We start from the raw sequence: 21,344 nt of genomic DNA, 5'->3' as shown, positions 1-21,344 counted from the left end.
ATTTTCCAATATCAAAAAGAACTTGAGCTAATTCCTAGGACTTGATTGTTTCCCTTAATCATTAACTTAAGCCATGGTCTGTATGGCTCCTCAAGAGCAACTCCTAAGTCCTAACTCTTCTTTGTTCTTATTTTCTATCCTCTGCAGCCCCTGCTTTATCAGGGGTGGGGGGTAACACTATATGCTACCTTTACCTGTATTAATTTTCCCACTAAACTAACCTCTATTATAATCCCTTACTGTATTTGTTAAAAACTCTTAATCATCAAAATTCTATTTAAACTAACACTACTATCGTATAAAATGATTACTTTAATAGTACAGTTTAAGAGGACATCATCTTCACAATAACCCATAGGTAAAAATGTCCAGTAGAATTTCCATGATACAATTACACTATATTAAAGGCACTGGAGATTACTTCAAACCCATTCACACCATGCCAGATACCAGAGAAAAATGGCAGCAGCAAACATGTAAAGGCACAGCAGTAGCAAGGGCCATTCTGGAGCCGAAGCTCTTGGGGCCTTGCCTATATGAGATTCATCCATCAGTGCCTTGCATTCTGGTAGACCAATCCTCTGAAGTCAATTGCTACCTGCTGCTCCTCTGACGTGACCACCAACAAAAATGTAAATTGAATGTTAGGTTTACATTGACCTAAGTGATAAGCCCTAATTCTTCCTTCATAATTATTTTATCTCAATCTCTTTTGTACTAGACTATTTTCTTCATTTTCAGTTAAACATACTGTTCTCTGTGCAAAAGCTGAGATAAAATGTCAGCACAAATAATTTGCAGTTCCACTCTCCCTGCTGAAGATAACTAAGGGGCATTTATAGCTGTTTTCCTTTTAAAGCGATAAGTAAAGCACCCTCTATTTCCAGTAAAATCTCATTTACTAAATAAAAAGGTCATCTGACCTTCCCTACACTATGCAGTGTGTTTAGAAACCACAAGAAGACCCAAGTGTGGTGGACTGCTGTTGTCTAGGAATTTCATGGCCATTACGATCTTAAAAATCAGAGCAGTGGTGATCACTCCCTAAAGACCCCCAAAACTGGCCTGTTGGTATTCCCTCATGGAAGGAGCGGTGGCAGGGTGCCTGGCTCTCAGATGAGTTCACAGCCATTTACTCCCTCCTGCCCCACCTGCTGCACCTGGGCCTGCCCAACTGCCCCACCTGCTGCACCTGGGTCTGCCCAACTGCCCCACCTGCTGCACCTGGGCCTGCCCAACTCCATGTGTTTTGGGAGGTGCTAATGTACTCGAGAGATGGAGAGTTAAAAGGAAGATCCATCTACACAGCTTCTGGGAGATCATCACCTAGGGGTGAGACTTTTCTGTGTTGTAATTGTTTGGGGGCTCACTCATGCATCTGTAAGCAACCATCACCCATGCTCTTGTAAGAAAGTCCTTGATTCATCATTAGAAGTAATTTGGGGCTGGAGAGGTGCTTCAGTGGTTAAGAGCACTTGCTGCTCTTTCAGAGAACCAGAGTCCAGCTTGGTGAATACAAACAAATGCAACACATCTTTGCATAGTTAAACTAATATTCTGCAACAAGTGTGTACATGTTAAATTATTAGCAACATGTACATACAGACTTATTTTTACAGTATGGAATGGAAATGTGTCTTTTTTATACAGAATATAAAAATGCTCCTATGTATTCATACTGTCCTCTATCAGTCTCATGGAAGAAGAGGTATCAGGTCAAATGGAGGGCCTTAAACACTATGCATTCATTTACATGACTTCATCTCACATGTCTTGTCTTAGAGTTTCTATTGCTGTGTAGAGATACCATGACCATGACAACTCTTATAAAGGAAAACATTTAATTGAGTTAGCTTACGGTTTAGAGGTTTAGTCCATTATCATGGTGGAACATGGTGGCATGCAGGCAGACATGGTGCTGGAGAAGGAGCTGAGGGTTCTACATCTTGATCTGGAGGCAACAGGAAGTAAACTGAGTGTCACACCAAGCCTGATCAAAGGAGACCTTGAAGCCTTCCCCCACAGTGTCATACCTCCTCCATCAAGGCCACACCTCCCAATAGTGCCACTCCCTTTGGGGGCCATTTTCTTTCAAACCACCACAAACACCATATCTTTAAGAAGTTAAATGTTGGTGTCTGTGGCCTGAGCTGTAGCCAGAAACCACATGGAAATCCATGATCCATGCTGCAGATGACTATAAAGGATAAGGAAGCTTCTTTTTGCAGTGGTGTCGATGACTGCAGACCCACAGTTGAGAATGAGAGACAGAAGGCTGCTGTGAAATCTCTCTCCCCATCCCCCAACCCCCCAAAAGACACAGTCTAATTTTAAGCATCCAAAAAGGAAAGAAAAGGGGGAAAAAGCCATTTTTTTCAAATCCATCATTATTAGTAAAGAATATTTTGAAATGAAGGAAAATATTTCTCCCAGAATCATCATTTTGTATTGAGTGTAATGCAACAGCTCGCCATTTCATTTTTTAATGTTAGAAAGACCTCACATCTAGGTACTATCTGTTATTTCTTGAGATAACAAAAATACCAACAGGACTCATAAACAGGATTTTCTGACAGGTCTGCAAACATATCCAAAATCCCAACCACTCTTCCTCAAGAACAAAAGATGGCTGGGAAGTGGCTGGCGGTCATGGTTAGTCTTCAGTACAAAGAGAGCTGACTCCTGGTAAATTTTCTATTGTTGTTGCTAAAATTTTAGTTCCAGGTCTCATTAAAAAAACAAAACAAAACAGAAACTACTGGCAACCAGTCCCGCTGTTACTGTTAATACAACAACCGCCAGTAATCAATTCTGTGCAGAGCTGTCAGAAGCACTGACCAGGTACATAAAAGTACAACTCTCAGGAATGGTACTTAGCCTCATTTCCTCAACACTTCCAGAATAAACAACAGCATTTAGAAAACACCAGCCCTTAAGTAGTTTTCTATGTGTCGTTTGACTTAACAAAGTGGTATTGGATGTTAACTTTCACAGTTCTGAGCACTGTTAGTATCTATCTGGCAAGTATTTGAGAGATCAATGGAAAGTTAAATATTCTAAATTTAACACAAATATACTTCTTTTTGATTAAGAAAATAAAATCAGATTTTTCAAAGTAAAAAAAAAAAAAGACACAGTCTAGACACAAAGCCATTGAAGAGAACTCTTAAAAATTATGATAGGGAGGCTGAAGTGTAGCTCTTCACAATTGGTGGCTTCTGGCAGGGATGGGGTTGGGGAAGGACTCAGTTTTCTTTCAGGGCCTGGCCACCGGGTGTTTGACCATGCTACAGGGAGAATATGGGCTGCACAAGTTGGACTTGGTATTTTCTTTTCTTCATTTTCTTTTGTTTTCGGGGATGTCACAAAAATTGAGGGTAGACCTGGGAAGACTGGGAAATGAATGTGATTGGGATGCATTATGTGAAATTTCCAGATAATCAATAAAAATAATATGTTAATAAAGATGTTAAATGATATAGTTAAAGACAATTTACATGGGAATACTGGCTCAGTTATAGATATGTTGAGTGCTCACTCTAATTTTGACACTGCTTTTTGTTTTCCAATTCTATAATATACACAATTTAATTGTAGCACACCTACTGATTTTTCACTTTCCATGGAATCTAATATTCTGAAGATCTCTCTCTCTCTCTCTCTCTCTCTCTCTCTCTCTCTCTCTCTCTCTCTGTGTGTGTGTGTGTGTAAGTAAATGAGGTGTGTAGAGGTCAGAGGATAAATTGTGAAGGTTGGTAAAGAAGAGAACTGAGACTGAACTTAGATGGTCAAACTTGGTGGCAAGCACCTTTACCCATGAAATCATCTTGCTCTTATTACTAAACATTTTATTTCGCATATAACCTCCAGATGTAATTAAGAACTTTTATACTCTTCTCCTCTTTACATGTATCCATGGAATGTGCTCATTGGAAACTCAACATGCATGAACAGGCAAATTCAAATATCAATGGTCATTTGCTAATAGTGAGGGAGGAGGCATGGGCAGAACTTCTGTGCAGGGAGAGTAAGTAGTGAGAGGACCAAGTAGACACCATAATATGCTGTCAGTCTTCTCTCAGAGATCAGTCCTCAATTTCAGTTTCCTGAGACTTGAGCAAGCAGTTTCTGGGAGGGCCATGAACAAAAGACATAGTCCTTACAGTAGCTCCCTTTCTACATGTACTTTGACTGCTCAAAGTTCAGCCAATTGTTTACTGTCTGGGACCCCTTACTGACTTAGAGCTACATGCATGAGTCAAGGACAAAGCCTGGGCCACTGAGTCAGCTACATGCTAGGCCAGCTATGTGCTAGGCCAGCCAGCCTCCATGACAGCTCAAAGACAAAGCCTAGAACTTGTCCAGGCCCACCCCAAAATGGAAAACTGTAACCCCCAACTAACCCTAGCCAATTAAAAGTTACTAACATGATTGCCAACTCACATAAACCAATCCTGAGTTTGTTCCTATGTAGTCTGTCGACCCTCAAGCCTCCCTTGCTTTAAAAACCCTGCCCCATTGCTACTTGGTGTCTCTCCTGCTCTGCTGCTGTGTCAGATGGACGAAGAGTCCTGAGTTAACTCATAACAATACAAAGACTCTTTGCTTTTGCATTGGATTCAGTCTCTTGGTGGTCTTTGGGGGACTCTGGGTACAACAGTAGGAGGAGGAATTTAGGTTTGAGATAGAAGAAAGAAAAGGAAATGACAGGGAAACGCTTGGGGCCAGCCAGCAAAACATGGAGGAAGCAAGAAAGTAGGACATACAGAATGAAAGAAAGGTAAAAAGCCCTGAGGCAAAATGTAGATGAATAGAAACAGGTTAAATTAAGTTAAAAGAGCTAGTGGGACAAGCCTAAGCTAAGGCCAAACATTCATAATTCATAATAAGTCTCTGTGTCTTTATTTGGGAGCTGGTTGGCAGCCCAAAGAAAATTCCAACTACAAATGTCACCCAGCATGGGGCTTGAATTTCCACATAGGAACTGAGAAAGCTGAAAAAAAATAAAAGGATATGGCTCCTTTAAGAGCCACTGCTGTGCAGCAGAGCACTTAAGCAGCAAGCATGCTAAATAGAAGCAGCAAGCTAAGTAAAAGTACCTGCTACAGTGTGGGCACCAACTTCCTAGAGCTGGGGTGGTTAAATGCAGCTCCTGGTTAAACATAGCTTCCAGTTAAATGCAGCTCCCAGACAGGCCCACAGCCTTAAGGTACAACTCTCATGAAACTGAGGAAGGGGTGGAGTCAACTGCCAAAACAGCAAGGCTGGGGGCCTAGCTGTTGCTTAGCAGTTTAAGGTTTGGCTTATGAGGTCAGAGAACACTACAGGTACACATAAAACAGGTCCAGACCAAAAAATCCTTTAAACAGTTTACAGTGGGCACAGGTACTTAAGAAAGAAAAGAAAATGGGTATAGACAGCCATAGGAAAAAATAAATAGCTTAAAAATAAATAAGTAAGGTCTTTAAGGAAAGAATAAAGTAATATAAAAAATAAGTTACATAAAGATAGGAAATACACAGGGAGTCTGGAACCTGTATGGTGCTTTATTGACTTTGAATTTTTTTTTGAATGTCAATGAGCAAATGATGGCTGCTGAGAGACATGTAAAAGGAGTTGCTGAATTAAACCAGTCTAAACACTTTAGGGATGTCTTAACTTTAAAATGGAATTCAGAAATTGTATTGTGTTGGGGGAGAGGTTATGCTTTTATCTTTACAGGAAATGAAAGGCTGTGGATTTCTTCAAAATTAATAGAGACAAGATTTGATTGGAGGAGATCTGAAAATCTTGGCTACAGACATAAAGAAATAAACCTAGAAAAACTACAAGATGGTGATGTATATGCTGATCCCTTGACATGAGACTAGCTCTGAGACTGAATGAGACATGGTAAATCTTGTTGGTTACAGGGTCATCATGACTTATTATTACATGCCATCCTTTTATATGGCATGGACAGAGGTTTGGTTATACAGTCCAAATGAACTTATAAAGTTGACAGATGTCTTTTACCTGCTCAAACATAAAACAAAACAAAACAAAAATCGTCTTTGGCTGGCTTATGTACAATGCACAGTCCATACTTGTATTAATGCAGGTATGTATGTTACCTTTGAAAATTTGTGTGTTTTCAGAGCAAGGGGACCAGACATCAATGAAAATGGATGGCTTAGGTGATCCAGCCTTTAAGAATGCCTCTGTTGCAGTTTCCTCAGAGTTCTGCATTCAGAACAACACCCAGCCTCATAGACTATTCTATCCAGGACTTCAGACACTATCCTTGCATTTTCCCAGCACACAGAGACTGGACAACAAATTTTATAACTAGTTTTCTTAGGACTTGACCATTGTCTCAATTTTCTCAGAGTCCCTTGGGGATGACATCACCCCCAGACAACAGGAAGCTAGAGAACACAACGCCCATATTCCCATGAGGCGGGGTGGGTGGTTTTGGATTATTCAGTGGGTTATGGATGTTTATCATCATTTAGTGGGTATATAGGAAATATAGGATAAAAATACAACTATTCATCTCAAATGTTTTACATTGTTTTTTTTTTATAAATTGATACAGAATTAAGGTTATTTTGTTATACCATATACATGTTTCTACTCTTTATTAACAAGAGTCCCAAAGAGATCTGTCTGGTTTGGTTTATCTCCTCATTTTTTATACAACTCCTCTAAATAATATATGCAGAAATCTATGTGCAATGTCTTTCATCTCATTAAGAAAATTTACATTCACTTATGAGGGAAAAGCAAAAGAGAATAACAGCTGTGGAGCCAAGAAAATTAATAGGATAGGAAAATTCAAATTTACATTAAATGGAAAACTCTGAGTATTTTGATTGATTTGTTACCATATACCAGTGGTTCTCAACCTTCCTAATGTTGTGACCCTTTAATGCAGTTCCTCATGTTGTGGTGACACCCAACCATAAAATTATTTTTGTTACTACTTCATAACTGTACATTTTCTACTGTTATGAATTATAATGTAAATATCTATGTTCTCCAATGGTCTTAGGTGACTCCTGTGAAAGGGTCATTTGATCCCTAAAGAGGTTGTGACCCATAGGTTGAGATCTGTTCCTATAAATGCTTGCTGATACTTTTATGAAGAAAGGCATTGCTTGGTTCACTAAAGTCATGACATGAACCATACATTATATGTCATGAACCCATGGATCTCAAGTCAGGAGCTCAGGCTTATTGTAGTTATAAATTATAATTTGTTTCATTTATATTTTTTGTTTATTGTTATAAGAATGCAATGAGATATCTATACACTTTTAAAATAATCACAAATATTTATTTATTTATCTATTTATTTAATTTATTTGTGGAATTGTATGGGCCATGGGCACATATATGGCGTTCAGAGGATAACTTATGGGAGTTGGTTTTTTCCTTCCACCATGTAGATCACAGGGATTGAACTTAGTTTTTCAGGGTTGCTGGAAAATCTATTTACCTGCTGAGACATTTTGTTAGCCCAACTATGAATTCTTATTGTGAAATAGGATATAGTTGACCTAAGTATTTCTCATTATTCTCCCAGGTACCATATAATTTTGTACCTACCTGAGTCTTAATAGAGATTTTATCAATCTTGCTATCCAGAGAAAAAATTTTAGTGACTGCAACAGGCATGCGGATGAGACTGGGGAGTCCCATAGATGTGGTAATAAAAATGTCAACTCTAACATCAGCTGCGTGTTCTGGCAAGAGAAAGCCATTTTCTATTAAGCTACAAAAATGGTCTCTAGCCTCTGGACTTTTATATCCCTGATGGGACAGACCTTTTATTCTTTCTATGCATCAATTGATGTTTTAAATGAAAACAGAAATGCAATTGTACTTTTAGATCTATGTAATTTATGTGTGCTGCTTTAGTTATTAAACTTTTCTAATGGTTTTGAGGTTTAAAATTCTCATACTTCTCCCTTATAGAGCTTTGGTGATTCTGCCGACATGATAGTTTCTTAGCAGCACTACTTAATAATCTACTGGATGTTTTATTTTATTTTGGTATAGCAACAGTTCTCTCCTTCATGGGCCATGTGCATTTTACCCTTTATGATTAAGCATAGAAATTAAGATATGAATTCTGGGTGGGGATGCAAGTCTACTAACCATGGGACTGTGGCTGCCTGGGGAATGTACTGCCTGTGGAAATCATCTTTAAACTATTCCAAAATTACCATTCTAAATAAAGGACAGGCTTGCAATCCACACTTAGGAACTCTTTAGGTGAGAAGCTGGAAGGAAATTTAAATTTGTAATGGTGTCATTTTTAAAAAATAAAGTTTTACAGTAAGTTTTTTTAGGCTTCTAAATTTTATTTTATGTGTATGGCCACTTTGCCTGCAGCTATGTATGTGTACCACATGTGTGTCTGGTACCCGCAGAAGTCAGAAGAATGAATCAGATCTCCGGGAACTGGAGTAACAGATGATTGTGAACTGCCTGTGGGTGCTGAGAACTGAACCTTGGATGATCTGCAAGAGCAGATCTTAACTGCCGAGCCATTTCTCCAGCCCCAAAGTTTCACATTTTTAGTAGCGATTTTTAGTCATTGTCAATGCTTAAACCCTGACTTGCATAATTGTAGGCTGATTGATATTTGGCTGTTCTTCATCATGAACTCTGAGTGACAATTTGACAGTTCTTACACTCTAATCCTGGCCCTCTTGTTATGACTCACTCCACTTACTTATGGTGCTGAGTAAGAAAGGATGAAGCCAAATTTGTTCATTGCTGGATGACAGGAGACTCATTTCTGTCTTTTCCATATCCTTCCTCTTTCCACCGTTCTTCCCTGTTATGTAGTGATACTTCAAAGCCAGTGTTATGTCTTGGATTTGTCCTTGTGGCCCATAAAGAGAATTGAAATTTATGGAGAAAATAAAGTTCTATTTAACTTTTGCTAGTTTTGAGTCAAAAGTAAATTTCTATTTCCCCCAAAAATCTTTACTTTGGAAGTGGTAGTCTGGCTAGCAAAATTTGAAACAGTTTGTAAAAGTTCTTAGATGTCCTCTTGAAACTATTTTCATTATGAATTGGTTGACAACAGCTACTAGGTAATCATGACTAAATGTAAGCATGCATATATGAAAGTCACACACTATGTGACCCACAATAGGTAGGTCCATAGAAACAGAAAGATCAGAGCTTGCATGTCATTGAGACCAGGGCAAAGCAAGGAAATACATAGCTGTTGTAGGCTTCCCAATAGGGAGATGATGAAAATACTTTGAAGCCATAAAACTGGCAGCTGTACACATTCAAATATACTAAATGCCACTGAACTAGGTACTTTAAACTCATTAATTTTATACAAATTTAAGGTGCATTAAGTTTTCTTTAGAAAAGCACATAAACCATTGGAATTGTCTGAACCATGAGATAGCAGATACTAGACTAAATCCTCAGTGAAAAAGCCCACTTGCTGCTATTGGAAGCTTAGGGGCCTATTTTTGTTTTCTTTCTTAATATTCTTGCAGAATTTTTGTACAAAAATTTAAGAATCAGGAAAATTAAATAAACATGAACCTATTTCATTTTACTTTATTCTGTACATAATGGACATATAAACATTGTTATCTACCTTGGTTGGATGATCCTCTAATAAATAAGTAATTTGGCAAAAAACATTTAAGCATTGTTTTATGTTCTTCTGTGTTGTTGGCTATTTAAAACTGTGTTCACCTCTTCGATAATGAAGAAAAAGGGAAAGGTGGTGTCAGATAAGGCTACTGATTATGGTCCTTATAGATTAATTTATAAATCTCTCACTCTAAAATATGTTAACTGACAGAGTCTTGAGAAAATGAATACTATTCATTTTACAGAATAAGCAACCTAATAATATATGTTGTTGCAAGAAACCTTGACGATTCTGATGTTTAAAGATGAAAAACATTTACTTATTCCTTTTTTTTTTATCAGTTCATAATCCTAAAGATTTGGTTATATAGTTAAACTTGGCAACATCCACCAAAAGTTGTCCTGCACTTAGAAACAGAGGAAAGCTATGACATGCTATGTCATTTCTAGTGATAAATTATCAAGTTTTACCCTTTGACAAGGAGATTTTCAGAGACTAATGACTTCCAAAAATTGGAACCAGGTGACACTGATATTTGTGCCAATTATTTTCTTTTAGGATTTTTTTTTATTATCAGCTTCAATCATTCAAAAATGTCCCTCAAGGACTTACTTTCGACATGCACACATTCATAGTGAAATGAATTTGGCAAGCAGAATTTCCCCAGACTTTCAGATTACAATCATGTGTTTGTATTCCTGAATCAGAATCTGCTGGAGCACATTTTAAATATTGGATATGCATCTTGGCCCAAGATGCATATCCAGTATTTACTGGGTCTGAGTGACTGACTAGGAGACAGAGAGTACCCCAGAGTGAAACACAGTACCCTGTGTCTTCAACCAACTCATAAGTGCTTCTCTGACACTGTCCAAGTGCATTTCTCAAATCATCTCACAGAGTCTCTTAATGTTAGCAGAAACGTATCAAATATCACACAAGACTACAATTTCAAATATGTCTACATCTTTGGAGATTATGCCATTGGAAGGGGTAGAGTCTAGAACCACTTTTCATTTCCGATTTTTAAATTTATGGCTTCAGCTGTGATGTGGGGGAAAATCAGCTATGCTGGGATTCCAGCACCTTCTAGGGTGATGAGTCATTGCCTGCAGCTGAGGAGACAAGAGGCTTATAGACACCTGCAGAGGCTCATTCACCTTGACATCCTGTTTCCGGTGAGCCCTTGGGTCGAGTTTACAGTCATGGTGAAAATCTCTGGCGTGTTAGGAGGACTCCTTGTGGTTTTTACATCAACTCTTGGCTTTCTTGACAGTAAGGAAAAGATGCAATTCTAGAGGTCATAATTAAAGAAAGGGAGGTGCCATTTCTCTAAGCATGCTACTGACATTGGGGTTATTTAAAAGTAATCTGATCCATTACTAATAATTAATGACTGTAATCAGGTATGTTTTTATGTATCTGTCTTCTCCACTGAATTTTCTCCTAAAAGTAGCCACCACACCAGTCCCAGGATGCTGCCTTTTTCTTGAAAAATATTTTCAGATTAAACCTTTCTCTGTACATTTGCTTATTGATTTGCAATATGTGAAAAATACTTGTCCTGAGAGGAAATTGCCTAGGTTTGCATGTTTTGACCATGTGTTATAAACTTTAGACTGACAGTACTCAGCTACGTTTATTTCTAAGCGATCCCTTTGTAGGCTGAGCCTCTCAATAGATTTGCATCATTTTAATTATGCTCTGCCACACAAAAGCTATGGGATAAGTTTATCTTTTGTAAATATGGGAAAATAATGAATTGAATTACACAGGAGGTAAAAAAAAATTGAGATTAAACAATTTGTTTTGAGGCTTAGAAAGTTATCAAAGTTTAGAACTCTTTATTTTCATCTAGCTAATTGGGACATAAATAGGCTCAAATATTTTAACTATGAGTTAAGTTTTAAATGTAAATACATGGTTCATTCTCTTAGTTCTGTGTTTATCTATTCTTTTTTTTCAGGTCTAGATCTTTTTTATGTTGGAAATATTTTGAAAATGTACTTATGAGATCTGTTGGTCAAAATTTGAATGACATCTAGGAAAGCAGGGAATCTTTGCCTTAGAGACTCTCAGGAAATAGCTCTTGAATCTTGCATGTTCTCATGAAAGAATTGAATCATATAGATGAACTGGCCAAACCAGAGGAAGCTGCAACTAGAAATACCCCTTCTCATTCTGTATGTGGGAATTCAGCTCAATCAAGACACAGGAAGTTCCTTGAACTATCATTTTGGGACAGAAATGTAATACAATGTTTTCCCTTATTTTCTTTTAACAGTAGATGTATCCTGTGACATATACAGGATCAAGGTGGAAGTGATATATTTTTATGATGTGGGAGACTTGCAACTTGAAGCCCATGAACTCTCCCTAGGATGTGGCTGTCCTGTCTCCTACATTGATCACTACACTGATCATGAAATATTTGTGTTTGTTTATCTTCTAAAGTCCTGTGGCATCAGGGTTCACGTAAGAGAATTCACTTTAACAAATTCTTTGACAAACCAATGGTTAAAAATCAAGCTATTGAAATTAATTGTCAATTGATTTAGCTTTTAGTCACACATTTTATTTTCATGTGTGTATGTCTTCCCTGCCCTGTGTGTGTGTGTGTGTGTGTGTGTGTGTGTGTGTGTGTGTAAGACAAGAGAACATTTTGCTGGAGTTGATTCTCCATCTATATTGTGGGTCCCAGGGAGCTGACTCAGGTCATTAAGCTTCATAGCAAGCACCTTTACCTGCTGAGCCATCTCTCCAGCCCTGCCAGTTGATTTTAAATATCATGTAGTGTTAACTAATCTATTAAGCAAGGTTACTTCTGTGGTAGAAGAGAAAATATAGAATTAATTATAAAAGCTATGCTATTCTTTATACATTCTGCTATTATGTACTTTTTGTCTTAGTTATAGTGATTTTTATAAATCTCTGTGATTAAAAAATCTTAGCCGGGCGGTGGTGACGCACGCCTTTAATCCCAGCACTCGGGAGGCAGAGGCAGGCGGATCTCTGAGTTCGAGGCCAGCCTGGGCTACCAAGTGAGTTCCAGGAAAAGGCGCAAAGCTACACAGAGAAACCCTGTCTCGAAAAACAAACAAACAAACAAAAAATCTTACCAGAAATGAATTTCTTTCTCTAACAGCCTTTAAACTCTGAATTCTTTTTCTCATTATTGACTTCAGATTTCAATGGATTCAGGGCATGTAAGGGTATACTACTGCTGCAGGAATATGAGAGGGCCCAATCTTTTCTGAAATCAGAAAAGTAGTTTTCTTTATATGAACTTGTTCACTGTGATTGGTAGTGATAGCTTGCTGTTCCTTCAGAACCACATTTGTCCCAGTCTTAGTACAAACAATTTGGGTGAGCTGCTTTCCACCTGGTTTCAGGTGCATTCCTTGTTTGTTGACTGCTGTAACTTTGACACCTAAAGCAATAACCAAATTTTGGCAAATACTCAGCACACAGGTTGCTCAAATGCAATATGCAAATGTTGCTTAGTAAGATGTAAAAATACAAGTACTTTGGAAATAAGAGGCCATGTCAATATTCATTTCAGAAAATTGTGGTAAGTCAGGTGCCAACCTAGTTTTTTCTTTCTGGGTTATGTTAAGAAATCCTCTCTCTCTCTCTCTCTCTCTCTCTCTCTCTCTCTCTCTCTCTCTCTCTCTCTCTCTCTACACTTTCTCACTCTCTTTCTTTCATTGAGGTCATAATGCAGTAATGTTTAAGCAGCTAGATATTGAAGTTTCCAGTTGCCACCCAGGAAAGAGAGAAACTAGAGAAGAGGGAATTCAAAGGCACATAGGGAAACTGAAATTTAATAATGTGACTTGTTTTGTTTTTATTTTTTTTTTATTTTTTATTTTATTTTTTTTTTGATTTTTTTTTTTTTTTGATTTTTCGAGACAGGGTTTCTCTGTGTAGCTTTGCGCCTTTCCTGGGACTCACTTGGTAGCCCAGGCTGGCCTCGAACTCACAGAGATCCGCCTGCCTCTGCCTCCCGAGTGCTGGGATTAAAGGCGTGCGCCACCACAGCCCGGCTTGTTTTTATTTTTTGAGACAGGGTCTCTGTATGTCATCCTGACTTGTCTGGAACTCTTTTATGTAGACCAGGCTGGTCTAAAACTTACTGTGATCTGCTTGCCTTTGCCACCTGAGTGCTGACATTAAAGGTGTGCACCACCGTACTTGACTTGATAATGTGATTTAGATTCTGTTATCCATATATTCCTTGAATCACATTATCCCAGGGACTGTTTATGGGAACTCCCAATTGGAATGAATTTCATGCATACTGCATGTTGTCCTGAAGACATATGGCCAATACTAATTTTTTTTTACTGTGAACATTTTTTTGAGGGTTATCTGTGGGCATTAGCTGAAGTTTAGAACATCACATTGTATAGATGTTAAACAGTATGTTTGAAGATGAACTACATGCAAATATTGATATTAGGTGAATGCATGGAAGAGGTAAAAACAATTCTAGAATAGAAGTACTCTAAATAATAACATATGATTAGATGCATGCTAATTGGCTTTCATTTTCAATGAAACTTAGTCATCTGATAGTAATTAGTATAGGAATGACTTCAGTTGTTTTTCTTTGGAAATATTTGAGTTGACTGCTCTTATATTGAATGCATGATGTTCTCTATAATGCAATTAATGAAAACAGAGTCTATGAATTTGAAAAAGAGCAAGAAGGAGTTGGAGGGAGGGAAGAGAAGGGGGAATGATGTAATCATATTATAAGCTCAAAATGTAAAAGAAATAATTAATAAATTAATAAACATTACAATTAAAAATAGTAGCTTATATAAGTGTCTGGCAGCTATGACCAATAGATCACGTTCAGAGAGCTTCTGAGGTTTCCATGTTGTTTTCTTGGAACAAAGTGACACTCATTTAGCTATTGTGTATGGCAACTTTCACACCCCACAGTGTGAGAGTGGATAAAGTAATAGAGACAATATGACCCATCTTGCAAAACTTTTGCCAATGCATGGTTCATATTATCTTCAGTTTATAAACAGGGGACATACAACTTATGAAGTATTCAAGTGTTTAGAAAAATTTGCACCAGAGTAATTTAGATCCTCTTCAGTCACACCCTGATTCTTAAGTATGATTAGCAAAAAATCTTAAGTATGATCAGCTATGCAAATTCAATTCCAAACATGCCAAAGACCCTGATACCATGTCTGATAGGGACAGACATTTTATCAGTCAATTCTTTGTTCCATTTTATATCTTGCATTTGTATCTACTTTATATTATATCTTCTACTTTATATTATAAAGCTGACTGGTTCATTTTCATGTACTACATTTTAAAAATTGAAACAATTTGCAAGAGATTATTTAAGATAACCAAATTTATATTCTTTATATATTTAGGAATTGTCAAAAGGTATACTCATTGAAAGTTCAATCACATATGCTTCAGTGCAGCCGAGTGTCACTCTCCAAATACCAGTATCTTGCTTCATTCCAAGGTAAGTAAGTTAACAGACTACTGACGTTTGGGTTATCTGGTACTGTCTTTGATTATTAGAGAAACTATTGGACAATATGCTGAGATTGAGTACAAGGCTGAATTGGACCTAAAATGTTCTACTTAATGTAAGTCTAAACACAGCTCAGTTGATTAGCTCAATGTGTTTTCAGTGTGAGCAGGTATGTCAGCTGGTATGTGGCCTAAAATCTACCATTACTGAAGAGATTCTAGGTGGGAATGGGGTGTCATGAAATTTTTTTCTAGGATGTTCCTTGTCAGTTTTTCTGTGTCACCTCATCTGTGACTATTACAGGGGCTCTTAGATTTTTGTGAGAATGATAGCTATATGCCTACAGATGAGATAAGCCAAAAAGATTCAAAATCAGAATGTGTCTCCAATTTGAAAGCTGGGCCAGAAATGGTCTTTGATTTTTTTTTTTTCCTATGGGACATCATCAAAACTTAGACTAAAATTCTCTCCTTTTTGAGACCCTCTTCTGAATGAATCTGTAAAGTAGAAGACATTGGCACAGGTGACAAATCTATTGTACTTTAGTCCTGGGTGGACTGTCGCTGAGGCTTCCTTGAACCTGTTTTCTCTCTGCATACAGAGTTTTCATTCCTACCTCCATGTTTAATGCAACATGTATTTAATACTAATTTAAACTGTGCTCTGTGACCTCTGTTTAACTTGAGCTGTTGCACAGTGAACACAGTTAAGGAAGGATCCATAACTTCAGTGTCTATCAAGTCTCATTTCTTCAGGACTTCTAAGTCTAGTCATAAAGGGTTTAGATTTGGGGACATTTTAGTACAATGGATAAGTGTATTCCCTATTTCCTAAAAATGGCTTGGACTATGATACTTTCATGGAAATTATTTAGCTATTCTGTTGCATATTTTGGGGACTATCCACATCTATTCTGTACCATATTTCTACCCTCAATTCTCTTATGTTCAAATCTTTTGCCTAACAGGTAACTACCCTCAGTGTTTGTGGGATTGTCTTAATGCAGCTTCTAATGAGGAGACTTATAATGACCCCCTTTACCTATCATAACTAGTGACACAAAACTGTACAACTTTAAAAATTAAATTATACATGTGTTGGAACACTTATTTATTTAAAAACACTCTGATAAATATAAAGCAAATGAAACAAAAAAATTTCTCTCCTAAAACTGGAGGTTGTTTTTCTGGGGAATTCACTTTCCAGCTATTTTGTGCTGGGGACAAAGCAGCTATTACTTAGGTAAATGTGTCTTTTGTTGCTAAAAATTAGTTATGTGGCCATTTATCAATTGTAAATCTATAATCATGCTCTGTGGACACGTGATCAGATGGAGACAATAGAGCCTATAAAGAATTTCTGAAACCTGACAATTTTAAGACATTAGCTTTGAGTCTTATGAGTAATTTTAGGGGTAATATGTCCCGGCCAGTGGGATCTTCAGCAGAGATCCTAGAAGGGGGAATGGTGAATGAAAGGGACAAGAGACACAGAGAATTGACAGCAAGACAGTATTCTGATCAAGCTGCAAAATTTTATTTCTCTCAGGTGGGTTTTATAGTAAGCAGACCAGGAAACTTTCTTTGGGAAAAGATCAGGGGACTATTGAGTTGTCAAGCAACCCAACCAAGCAAGCTAACCACAAAACATTGTTACTAGTGGTCACTGTAGCAGAAAGATAAGGAAATGTTATTATTTCTAGTAACTCAGGACTTGTCCAGGCATGTCAAAAGTTTCTGGTTAGTGGCTCAATACTGGACAACAGAAACTTAACTCAGGCAAGCAATATGGCACAGCTTTTAAAATTGTCCTGGCAGTAATAGAAAGTTAACATTTTCCCCCTGAATTCTGTGAATCAACTGGTTTCCATGTTTGCCTAAGCAGTTGACTTGGTACTTTATGACTTACAGCTCAAAGATATCTGGCTTCTTTTGTCTCTAACCCAACTCCTGCCCTATCCCTGAGAGTTTGATAGAGACACAACATCTACATTCATTTTCTTGTGTTCAGAAGATGTTTAGGCTACTATGTGATAAAGAGAAAGAGGAAATGAGCATGAATTTAGAAAGCTAGAGGGACAGAAGTCTTTACTGTCACCAAAAAGTGAACGTTTGGAATACCTAGGTAAAGGAGTGGTTTTGAATTTGTGCCATAAATGTTTACATTGATTAAAAAAAACAGGGGAAGGCACAATAACTCGATGACATACACCAAATCAAGTGTCCATATGATTTGCTTCACGATTATTGTAATTATGTCTTCCTTTGGCTAGTAGGTATTTCCTCAGTATTTCTTATTATATAAATATTTATAAATATCCTCAGTATTTCCTTATATAAACAGATTAATTTTGCAGTTTCACCCCCATGACTTTTATAATATAATATGCTCTAGGTGGGAAAAATGTCTTTGGAATCTGTAACATAAACAGGTAATGGGATTGTGTTTATCTTTTATGTAATTAAATTAATAAATTTCTTTATTTATCATTATGTGTGTTCCATGGCACATATGTGGAAGCCAGAGGATAACTTTGTGAAGTGAATTCCCTCTTTATGTGTGTTTTAGGGATAGAACTCAGGTTTTTGGGTTTGCAAGTACATTTTACTTAGGGATCCATCTGACCAGCTCCAATATTGGCTAATTAAAAAAATTATTTTATTTTATTTTATGTGTATGAGCGTTTGTCTAAATGTATGCATGAGCACCATGTGCATCCTTGTTGCCCACAGAATCCAGAAAAGGGCATCAGATTACTTGGAATTGAAGTTACAGATAATTGTGAGCTACTGTGTGGGTGCTGGGAATTGAACCTTAGTCCTCTGGAAGAGCAGCCAATGCTCTTACCTACTGAGACATCTTTTCAGCCCAATATTGGCTAATTTTTAATAAGCTTTCCTTTTTCATCTTAGAAGACTTTAATGCCTATTAGAGAGGTCATTTTTTTTTTCCTTTTTGAGACAATGTCTCATGTAACCCAGGTTAGCCCTGAGCATTGTAGTCAAGGATGACCTTGAACTCCCAATCCTCCTGTTGGAACTTAGTTTGCCAAAATGAGTATTATTTTCACATATGAAGGGAACCCTCATAATTCCAACTTGAGATATTGTGGTCATATCAAATTTGTTACCTAAACATGCTCCAGAAAATAATGATCAACAATTTTTTCCAAGCATCTTTTATATATTTTTTATAACAAACAGCATGTTATACATTCTCTTATAAATGTGCTCCAGAAAATAATGATCAACAATTTTTTCCCAAGCATCTTTTATATATTTTTTATAACAAACAGCATGTTATACATTCTCTTATAAATGTGCTACTTGAATTATTAAAATATTGTAGCCAGGTGTGGTGGTGCACTCCTCGAATCCCAGCACTTGGAAGGCAGAGGCAGGTGGATCTCTGTGAGTTAGCAGCCAGCCTGATGTACAAAGTCCAAAGTTCCAGGACTATCAGGGCTGTTATACAGAGAAACCCTGTCTCAAAAAAAAAACAAAACAAAATTTGTAATAGCTTCTGGGAATTGAATAAATGCTTCTCCCATGATTTTGCCTGGTCCGACCTCAGTGCTTCTGGTCTCTGTGTTACACCATAGCTTCTCATCAGTACCAGTACTGCTGTGAGACTGTATATTTTCCTTCTTTTCAGGAACACTTTACCCTTGTTGGATAAGAAAAGTCCTCTTTTAGTTCAGTATGGGGATTCAACTGAAGACTTTGAAAGATACTATAAGTGTAGATGCTTCAAATTTGATGGCCTCATGAGGATTCCACAGCTTCTTTGGAATACAACTAATAATGTCCATGACCACCATCCTTTACCCTTTTCAGTGGGATATTTTTTTAAACAAGAAATTTGTCATGCTGTTCACATACAAGAATAGTTTCAGTGGGGTAAAGGGCTCCCCTGGATTTTAAATTTGTTAGAGATACTTTTAAATAAAGTTTAGTGGTTCTTTTTTTTTAATAAAAAATTGTATTTATTTGGAAGCATTCAGAATGTCAACAAAACAGCTGCAATTCTTTTGCAATTACAGAGTGGTATTCATTTAACAAAACAATTATCTTCATATAAGATGCATCAGAGACAACTGAAGATGAAAAAAAAAACCAAACCAAACCAAAACAAAAACTACTGTCCCCATATATAACTAATTTGTGCTGTGCACCAACAAGGACCTGCTTTAAATTTTCATGCTGATTTACAACTCCCAGACTGTACCAGGCAAGGTTAGTGGCTATTGAAAACACCACCAGACAGGGCTCTCTGAAGACACATTCGGTAGTGTGTTAACTATACAAAACGAGACACTGTACTGTTTAAAAACAAATCTTACACACCACTACATTTCAATCTTTTTTTTTTTAAAAGGAGTGAGTTATGTGTGTACAGGGGGGTTAAATGCTTTATAGAAAAAGTGCAATAGAACTTCATCTTCCTCTTCTTCCTCATCCTCTTCATCATTTCCTCTTCCTTCTTCTCCTTGCTCTTTTAAGCCTTGACCACCCCCCTTTTCACCACATCGGATTTTCCTTTAGCTCTGTAGGCAGCAACATCCTTTTCGTATTTTTTCTTCAGCTTGTCATGTGCAGCAATGTTCCAAATCTCTCCCAGTTTCTTTGCAATATCACCAATGGATAAGCCAGGGTGTTCTCCTTTGATTTTTGGGCGATACTCAGAACAGAACAAGAAGGCTGGCTGAAGGAGGCCTCTTGGGTGCATTGGGATCCTTGAACTTCTTTTTGGTCTCCCCTATGGGGGATGTAGGTTTTCATTTCTCTTTCATAACGAGCCTTGTCAGCCTTTGCCATGTCTTCAAATTTCCCCTTTTCTTTAGCAGACATGGTCTTCCACTTTTCTGAGTACTTCTTCGAGAACTCTGAGAAGTTGACAGAAGCATCGGAACTGCTTCTTGTGCTCCTCCGGGCAAGTTTGCTCAAAGAATGCATGTGAGGACATTTTGCCTCTCGGCTTCTTAGGATCTCCTTGGCCCATGTTTAGTTGATTTTTCTCTGCAAGGCACAGAGTCGCCCAGTGCCCGTCCGGCTCTCGCTTCCCCTGGCACTGTCTCTGTGGAGCTCATTGTACTGCAGCGCCTGTCAAGTTTAGTGGTTCTTAATATTTCCATTTTCTTTGGGAGAAACCTTAACACCTGAGTTACAGGATGTAAAGTGCAAAACAAAATTGCATTTTGCTTACTTAAGGGGCTATGAATTTCTATTTATTTTAGCTTAATCTGCACTGATTTTCAATTGAATAGTTAGTACAGTGGAATCTATTTTTTAATCTTTCATTTTCATCTTTCCCATTTTTTAATGATTTATGCATAAGACAGGACAACACATTAAGTCATATTTCATGTATATTATTTATGTAATGAAAATGTTTTCTTGGAAATCCAAGAAATGTTTATTAGAATATTTGGCAAATATTTTCTTTAAGGAACTAGCTAGCAAATGTTTTTATATTTGAAGAACAAATGCAGGGTCTGTCACAATTAACACACTCACCATTGTGTCACTGAAGAAACTGGAATTAACAAGTGTGTGTTGGTGTGTTCCAAGAAGCAGGACACGAGATGAATTTCACTGCCAATGCAAAATAAAGAAAATGAGGCAAGGGTCCCAAGTAGAATAATCAGAAAATTTTCAAGCATAAGAGGTTAAATTTAAATATATATAGTGTATTACTGTTCTAGTAACTTCCATGTTGATTTTTAACCCACAATTAAAGGCTTAATTTTTGTGTAGGTGTGTGTATATGCACGTGCATGCAGGAACCTGCAGAGGTCAGAAAAGGGCACATAGTCCTTTGAAGCTGGAATTACAGGCAGGATGAGGGTGCCAAGAACTGAACTCTAGTCCTCTGTAAAAGCAGTAAGTTCTCTTAGACTTCTCTTCAGTTACCATTGCCTACAATTTTTTAAATTTTATTTTATTATTATTTTTTTTTTGGTTTTTTTTTCGAGACAGGGTTTCTCTGTGTAGCTTTGCGCCTTTTCCTGGAACTCACTTGGTAGTCCAGGCTGGCTTTGAACTCACAGAGATCCGCCTGGCTCGGCCTCCCAAGTGCTGGGATTAAAGGCGTGCGCCACCACCGCCCGGCTTAATTTTATTTTTATTTTACAAAACTATTCAGTTCTACATCATAGCCACAGATTCCCTGTTCTCTCCCTTCCTGCCCCCCTCCCCTTCCCCCCAGCGCACC

At 37.5% G+C, this 21,344-nt stretch overlaps 1 pseudogene; it reads right to left on the bottom strand.

The window, feature by feature from the left end:
- Nucleotides 1–19,515: 19,515 nt before the first annotated feature.
- On the bottom strand, nucleotides 19,516–20,176 carry LOC114703456 (annotated as a pseudogene).
- Between the last annotated feature and the right edge of the window lie 1,168 nt (nucleotides 20,177–21,344).

The sequence above is a fragment of the Peromyscus leucopus genome, chromosome 1, assembly GCF_004664715.2.
Source record: "Peromyscus leucopus breed LL Stock chromosome 1, UCI_PerLeu_2.1, whole genome shotgun sequence".
Classification (NCBI taxonomy): Eukaryota; Metazoa; Chordata; class Mammalia; order Rodentia; family Cricetidae; genus Peromyscus; species Peromyscus leucopus.
This window is presented reverse-complemented; position numbering and strand designations above follow the sequence as displayed.